The sequence below is a fragment of the Maylandia zebra genome, linkage group LG23 (assembly GCF_041146795.1).
Source record: "Maylandia zebra isolate NMK-2024a linkage group LG23, Mzebra_GT3a, whole genome shotgun sequence".
NCBI lineage: Eukaryota > Metazoa > Chordata > Actinopteri > Cichliformes > Cichlidae > Maylandia > Maylandia zebra.
Window position 1 is genome coordinate 18,183,518 of NC_135188.1, and position 8,660 is coordinate 18,192,177.

General features: G+C 39.5%; 1 long non-coding RNA gene across 1 annotated transcript; it reads left to right on the forward strand.

Moving 5' to 3' along the window:
* Positions 1-1,907: 1,907 nt before the first annotated feature.
* Positions 1,908-3,920, forward strand: LOC143414913 (uncharacterized). Its single transcript, XR_013095516.1, has 2 exons — positions 1,908-2,020; positions 2,154-3,920. It is a non-coding gene; the product is annotated as an uncharacterized LOC143414913 (long non-coding RNA).
* The last annotated feature ends 4,740 nt before the right edge of the window (positions 3,921-8,660 follow it).

The following is an 8,660-nucleotide window of genomic DNA, read 5'->3' on the forward strand; positions in this document are numbered from 1 at the left end:
TGTGTGTTAAAATTAAATCTGTCTAAGCAGGTGTAAGTGATTATTTTCTCTGTAGACTATCTTTAACCTGTATATAAGAGATGATTGAAGACAGTGTTCATGTTTTTACTTCTATTTAGAATTTTCAAGTTGAGTGTTTTGTCTACTTCTTCTGGAAGTTTCAGCTGCTGTTTACAGGCAGGTTTATAGAATTCAAAGGAAAAAAGGCTCCGTGATGAGTCAGTTTGAATGTTTTCAGCGATCAGCTGTAGAAAAATAACAGTGATGACTTCTTCAGTTCTCAGTAGAGGGTGGAGTTTGTAGTTCAGCATGTAGGTCAGTTTGCAGATGAAGGCAGCAGCTTTGTAGGCCAGCAGTTTTATTTTTTGACTGATTTCATATTTATTTTTTTAAACCTGTCTTGTCCAGTAGTTGTAGCAAGCAGACATATGGTCTTATCTAGCCTTAATAACAATATCCCAAAGGGATCAAGGCCCAGTGTGCCCTAGACCCACACCTGACCAAGCGCACACACTCAAACAAAAACCCCTAGAATTTCTACCCCACCCTCTGAAGTGTGTATGGACAGGTGCCCTCCAATAACAAGCCATGACCAGTGATGCAGTTAACCCAGGCACCAGTTGAAAAAATTGTAATGCAATGTAGAAATTCTTGATGATGATTTCTATAGTCTAGAAGCCATCATCAAGAAATTCTTGATGCTACTTACAGATAAGCAGATGTGTTTTCAGTGGCTGAAAACATATGTTTATCCATGAGCAGCTAAACTAAATAAAGGCTGAAATTCTGTTGTTGTTGTTTTTTTTTAAATTATTATTATGAAATGTACAACATACAGAATAGAGCAGGATAGATTAGGAAACTTGCAGACAAGACAGTTGGTAAAAAAAAAAAATACAAGTATGATTGTGACTGTGTGTAGTGAGGGTGTTAATTTCTATTCAGTCCAAAGCAACATTAATTCAGTATTATCACCATCATCACCAATGATCATAATAATGACAATAATGATAGCAATAACTGTGTCCAGTGACCAACTATGAACAGTAATAGTAATCACAATTATAACAATAAAACCATTATAAGAAGAGTAAAGAGAATAACTCATGCGTCACCAGAGGGTAGCTGGGGAAGGTCATCAGTAATAATGTTCTATGGTTAGTTTTTTTTTTTCCTTCCTCTCTTCCCTTTTCCTTTTTCCCTTTTCCTCATTGGCCCTTCTTTGTTTTCTCCCTCCCCTAGCCAATAAACTGTTGGCAAAATGTTTCTTGTTTTCAGAGCTAAATAGAGGTGAGAGGATGAGATAATAAGGATTAAATATAATGCTGAATAACTAAATGCTGCTAGTATGTGATGTAACTCCCAGCAGTATCACATCATTTCTTTACTTTGACCTTCAACACTAGTTTGCTTAGCTAGCAGAACAGCCAGCAGTTAGAATATGAACTCTGTAAGCAGTCAGCTTGGCCCTGGGCATTGTTACTAAAATAAAGCTGCTCTTCTACAGCCATGTTTGACCTGCTTACTTGTAGGACTACAGTAATGGAGGGATTTGGAGGCTGAAGTCGGCTCTGTGAACTGTAATGGTGAACTGATGAAAGCTGTGTCTCAGATGGAGTGCAGGTTAGTCCAACACATCAGACATGACCTGTGCAGTTCTCAGTTGTTGTGCACATGAATGATTTGTGTTTCGTCTGCAGGTGATGGTAGAAGTGTGTGTGAGCTGATGTGGATGTGAATTCAGCAGCATGGATCAGTGTGAGGACAGAGAAGAGGGAGTCCCTCCCTCTAAAACCACTCTGTGTGGGGAACATGAGAGCCAGACCAAAGATCAGAGGTGAGATGACCATCTCTAACTGTCCATGACTCTTCTTCATGTCACAGCTCAGCACTCACATCACTGCTCAATCATTATTCACAGGAACCAACCTGGACCTCCACCCAGCTGCGTGTCCTTAAAGAGTGACAAAGTGAAGGATATCATCAAGAAATTTGAACCAACACGACCATTTCAGAAAAAGTAAGTTAATGTCAGTATTAACATGTCTTGTATTTACATCACATCTAAACTGTGTCTATACCTTGGCTATATATTTTTTTGTTATTTTGTATTTTTCTTTTTATATTTATTTATTTTTTTATATATTTTTTAGGATCCATCAGAAACTCAAACCTGAACCCAGCTGTGTGTCCTTACAGAGTGCCCAAGTGAAAAAGCTAATTAATACATTGGAACAAAGAGAGCCAAGTGGGAAAAGGTTTGCTAATGTCGATAATATCAGTAATATGTGATTAACCTTTTATTGAAGATCTGAACTTTTTTAGCAACCATCAGAGACTCAAACATGAACCTGAACTCACCTGTGTGTCTCTCAAGAGTGACGCGTCAAAGGGTGATAGTTGTTCTCCTGCAGACAAGTGTGTGTAAATGTTGTTGGTCAGTCAGTGTTTGAAAGATCTTTGGTCTTGGCCATGGCGGAGTTTGGAGTCTGACTGTTTGAGGCTGTGGACAGGTGTCTTTTATACAGATGATGAGTTCAAACAGGTGCCATTCATACAGGTAACGAGTGGGGGACAGAAAAGCTTCTTACAGAAGACGTTACAGGTCTGTGAGAGCCAGAGATTTTCCATGTTTGAGGTGACCAAATACTTATTTTCCACCCTAATTTACGAATAAATTCTTTACAAATCCTACCATGTGAATTCATGGATTTTTTTTTCAAATTCTGTCTCTCACAGTTGAAGTGTACCTCTGGTGCAAATTACTGACCTCTGTCATCATTTTAAGTGGGGGAACTTGCACAATCGGTGGCTGACTAAATACTTTTTTGCCCCACTGTAACTCAGCCCCATAAGGCAGGGACCTCTCCTCGTTTTTTTGTTTGTTTTTTTTCCTTTTCCCCTCTTCCACAGATTAGGTGTCCTTTATTTTTTTTTAGTTTTTTTCTTTTGTGTTCTTTTTTTCATATTTTTGTTTGCATGTACTATAAAATTGGAAAAAGTACAAAATTAAATCATGGCACCGGACACCGGTACCCATCCCTACTTATCACAAAGCATTGTTAAGAACAACTGATCTCCACATTTAAATCTAAAATTAAAGGTAAGCTGCCATAGAAATGTCTTGATCTAAATATTTTCTTCTGGAGGTTATACTGATGTTGTGTGACTTTTTTCATTTGGAATGAGATATCCAGAATTTAAAAATTTTCTAATGTATTTATTTAATGTCGACTTCTCAAAATGGAAAAAAAAGATGACTACCTTTAAGACAAGCTTCAAAATGTGTTTTTTAATAAAGCTTATAGTTAAAGCTGGGTCACTGTGTTTCACTATTGCATGTCCTTAACTTTCTCCTTAGTTTGTGATTTGTTCTTTTGTCACTGTATTCAACTCTTCTCTGTGCCCCCCTACCCTGCAGTCATGGTAGATGTAGGTAGTCCTGGAGCTGCTTTTACCCTTTTGGTAAAAGGGAGTTCCTTCTTCCCACCATCACCACTGTTCACAGTGGATTGTCTAATAGCATGAGCTTTCTCTCTAATATTGTTGGGTGGTAGCTTACACTCGAAAAAAAAAAACTTGAGATGACTGTTGTTGTCTGCTGGGAAATGTTACTTATAAATAAACTTCAATTAAATTGAATGGATGTAAATAGATGTAATTGTATCTGAAAAACAGACAATTATTTTTAACATATGGATTATTGCTTTGTGTGTCTGCAGTCTGTCAGGCTGTCTGATCACAGAGGAAGGCTGTACTTACCTGGTTTCAGCTCTGAGCTCCAACCCCTCCCATCTGAGAGAGTTGGACCTGATAAATGTAATTTATAAATAAATGTATTGATCTACAATTGTTTTTATGCCATAGTGAAATGTACGTAGTTAAATCTTTGTATATATAAATAAAATATTCAAGGATCAGTGTTACCTGCCTTTTTCACATATTTAAGTTCGTATTACCACAGTCAGAGAAGCTGCTGTGTTTCATTTGATTATTTTTAACATTGTATCCTAACCAACAGCAGTCACACTTTAATATTTATTGTTCTAATTTGATGGAATAGAATAAATATTGCAACATGAATCATTTTCTACTTCCCAATTTGTCTTCATTGAGTTGTCAGTAATGTGACATTAACTGGAAGTAATTTTAATGACAAATGAATTTTCAGACTTTCAGAGGACAGAAGGAGACTGACAGGTGGCTCTCAGTGATGTCAGCTGATGTGATAGATTGATTATTTGTTGAAGTTTATAATGGAGTAAAAAGTTGTGGTTAAAAGTTACCCAATATATTATTCAATTTATTTCAAATATGTAAATCTATAAACAAGAGTAAAAGAAGTCCCATTAAGAGACGTAATGTAACACAGGCTAAAATAGTTAAAAGAGTTCATGACTATGTTCAACCGGATAATAATCCTTAATGTGACTACAACTTGTGTAACATTCAATCTGTGATCCACTTGTCGAGCCTGGGGAATAATCCATGTGATTTAGTGATCATGATTGATTAGTTATGCCTGCCGTTGCCGGAAGGGGGAGCTCTGGCCACGATGCCTCATTCGCAATGAAGCTGCTGAAAGAGAAGCATCGTGTCTGAGCGTCGTCATTGACTTATCCCCTTTTCAGGTAATAATTGTGCAATTCTGCTGTTGGACTTTACAAATATGTATGTTGAGTTGTACTGACCGTGTTTCCAAAATGTACCAAGAGGATACTAGGAATACTTAGATGACCTGTGTTAACTGTGATGTTAGGATAAGCTATAAGCAGCAAGCTAAGCTAAGCGCTCTGCTGGTGGCTAGCATGAAGCATTATCGTGCCAGACTGTGTATGAAACATACATTGTGTGCATTTTGCATTTGATCTGGACGAAGAACATGTTTATTTTGTGTGAAGGGACAAATGCCTATTAGTATTTTTATATGAATATTTTGTTTATTTTCTGTACATTTCAGTTTAATAATCTAAGTTTGTTTATTGATTCATCAGCTGTTTTTGTAAATTCTTACATTCAATTTAATCTGTAACTTATAGAAAAGGAAAAAAAACAGTCTTGAGATATATTGTCTTACAACTAACAGAGACTGTACATCGTTGTTAGGATGTTTAATACTTTTGTATGTATGTTTATATTTCTGAATCATTCGCAATGAAGCTGCTGAAAGAGAAGCATCGTGTCTGAGCGTCGTCATTGACTTATCCCCTTTTCAGCCCCTTTTCAGGGTGTAACATTTTGGAGGCACCGCTGGGATGAATGTGATGAGGGCCCGCTGTCCCAGATAGACGCCCCAGTCATCATTCAACCCCCCCACATCAAATACCACGGTGGGAGATATAGTGTGTTGGTTTCGACAGTTACGCAGAGGGACCTGCATGCAACCTGAGGTTAACTACTGGTGCCAGGGAAGCTGCACTGACTCTTCTGCAAAGAGGTCTTACATCACACTAATCTTTTCCACAAGCCACAGACTGAAATGGAGTCTTCAGAGCTAGAGGACCTGAAGTTAGAAGTTGCTGGTACATTGTATACAGTGACAAGAGACATTTTGATCAAAGTTTGTGATTTCCTAAATATTGCTGGTTCAAAACTTGAAAGGGTATCGGGTAAAAGTCGTTCCTCTCTCATTTCCTATATAATACAGCACTTAGAAAGAGAGGAGCTGGGTGAGCTTGAAGATGAGGGAATGTCTGAGCTACTGTTTTTGAAAGACAAAATTTTTGAGTTGCAACAGGCTGCTCAGAACGGTACATCGGGACACAAAACCTCAGATACTAACCAGACAGATGAGGTGCAGGAACAGGTTGGTGAGGCCTCAGAAGAAGAACAACTGATAAATGAAATAGAGACGCTTCAGTTGGCTCTTGCATTATCACAACAGAACAAGGCGAAGCAACCTAGTACAGCCAAACTGTCGATGAGTGTGGGGGACAATAGTGCTAAACAAACCCCTCCACCTTTTCTGACACAACCGTGGGGCAGAGAATTCAAAATATCAGGTCAGATTGGTGAGCCCGGCCAAAAGGATAAACTAACTTTCTCCAGCCTAGGTCATCAGATTGAACAAGGCATCAGCAAAGGAGTCCCTGAAATAGAAATAGTTGATGCAGTAATCAGGGCAATAGCACCAGGCTTACAATTGCGTAGCTACCTAGAGGGCAAAACCAACCTTACATTGCCTACCCTGAGGAGGATTCTAAGGTCCCACTACCAAGAACGAGGTGCAACAGAACTTTACAAACAACTCACGTCAGAGGTCCAAAGCATTAAAGAAACCCCACAAACTTTCTTAATCCGTGCCCTAGACTTAAGACAGAAAATTCTGTTTGCATCGCAAGAAGCTGAATCTGGCTTAAGATATGACCCTGTGCTTGTACAGAGCATGTTCCTTCATACAGTTCTGACAGGCCTGCAAAATGATAACATTAAGAGTGACCTCCAGCCCTATCTACAGGAAACCACAACCAGTGATGAGCTCCTCCTTGAGAAACTCAATGTTGCCTGTGCAAATGAAGCAGAGACAAAATAAAAAGAAGTTACTCTCCCAGCAGCGGCCAACCACTGTGCATTCACTTCAGTCTGACACCCCTGCAGATAAAAAAGGGAAAAACCTAAAACCTGAATCCATCAGCAAAGCTCAGCCTGACCTACTAAATGAACTTAAAGAAATCTGTTCTGACATGGCATTATTGAAAAATCTTGGTGCTGAAGTCGCACAAATCAAAGAAATAATTCAACAGCGTAGTCCGGCACAAACACAGTATTCTGCCTCACTTGCAGCACCAGAATGTGTTCCCTTTTCTCATCTTGAGCATCTGCCACAAAACTACTGGCCTCCTGTGGGACCTGGACAGAGAGGTGATACAGCTCAGTATCAACAGAGTTTTGCACCACAACGTCAATATCCTGCTGTAAACCGAGCACGCCTAAGGAAATGCTTTGGCTGCCAGCAAAGTGGGACTGAGTACTGCAACCATTGCTATCGATGTGGTAGCAGTGAGCACTTTCTTGCAGGTTGCAGGGCGAAACTAACTAGACCAGACAAAGATCAACCTTTAAACGGACAGTGGTTGCCCCCACGGGACAGGGAGTAACCAATAATAGTGTAACGTCCCAACAGCTTTGCTCTTACTGTGGTGTTCTAGGAAAACTCAAAAGACTCAGGTGTGCAGCTTGTAAGAAAAGCACTTATTGTTCTAAGATGTGCCACGCTGAGCACTGGCCCAGACACAGAAAACAATGCAACAAACACTCTCAGCCTCAAGTAAATCAGCACATGCACCGAAAGGCAAGTGTTATTCACCCCAAAAGGGTGGACAGCCAGTCCCATCTTGTTGCTCTTGTTGGGAAACAGTGTATAGTTGACTGTTATATACAAGGCCACCAAACTCAAGCCTTATGGGATACAGGCTCCCAAGTGTGTATTGTTGATGAAGAGTGGAAAAAGAAGTATTTACCACATGAGAAATTAAGAGATGTTTCTGAGTTACTTGATGCACCTGACGATTTAAAAATCTCAGCTGCTAATGGTCAAAACATCCCTTACAAGGGTTTCATTGAAGTCACTTTTGGTCTAGCTGCTGAGGGAGCAAACCCTAAAGAACTTGTAGTCCCCATGTTAGTGATGAAAGGCGGAAGTCTTTCGCAGCCCATTCTAGGCTTTACTGTCATTGAGCAAATACTGAAAACTAGTACTATAGAGCAAATGGATGCTGAAAGAACTGAGCAGCTGCACGAGGCATTAAGAGGGGCTTTCCCTTGCCTTAAAAGAGAAAATGTCACAACCTTTATTGATTTAGTGACTGCTAAACAATCACATGATTTTGTTGTGAGAACAACAAAAGAGAAAGTCATTGTACCCAAACACACTTCTGTTCAGATTGACTGTAAGGTGCAGACCCGCCCGCTGAAGAAAGACACTACACTTCTCTTTGAGCCTGACATAAACTGTTAGAGGAAAAATGATTTTTTTTAAAATAAGTTAAAACAAGAGGGAATATGTTAGAGGAAAAATGATTCTATGTTTCTTTACCTTCTTTTAAATGTACAAAGATGCCCTTTGTCTGTGGTTAGATTAGTTTAGAAGTGTCTTTTTAGACTTTCCCAGCAAAGACATATTGTTTCTGGGACATATTGTTTTAGATTGTTTTATCTCTCCCAGCTCTCTGCTGACGAGACCAGCACCATATATGGAGTTGTTTATTTTATCTGTTTATTATTTTCTTATCCTGTTCTCACTGACTCAGTGATCTGTGCCTATAAAGAATGCCAAGCCACTGTGCATGTTGTGGGTTGTTTTCAGCAGCTCACCCGTGTACACGTTAAGCATAAAAAAGTAACTTTGTCTCATTGTGTCTTTATTCCTCCTGGGTTTATTTTGCAGGGTTTTCTCCCAACATAAACCCTCAGTGGGATGAAGGTCTGGAGTTTTGTGAGACACTAGTAGAACTCAGAAGGGAGGTCCCCCCCCCTTTTTGTTCTTGATGTGCAAAATCCCACTGATCACGACATTGAGCTGTCAGGAAAAACTGTTGTGGGCACCTTAGAGCAAATTCAAGCTGTGTACCCAGCAACGGTTTTAGAGAAATCTGACCAGTGCTCCCCATTATTGGTGAATCAAGTGGATGCAGAGAGTGAGCACATTCCTGACACCTCAT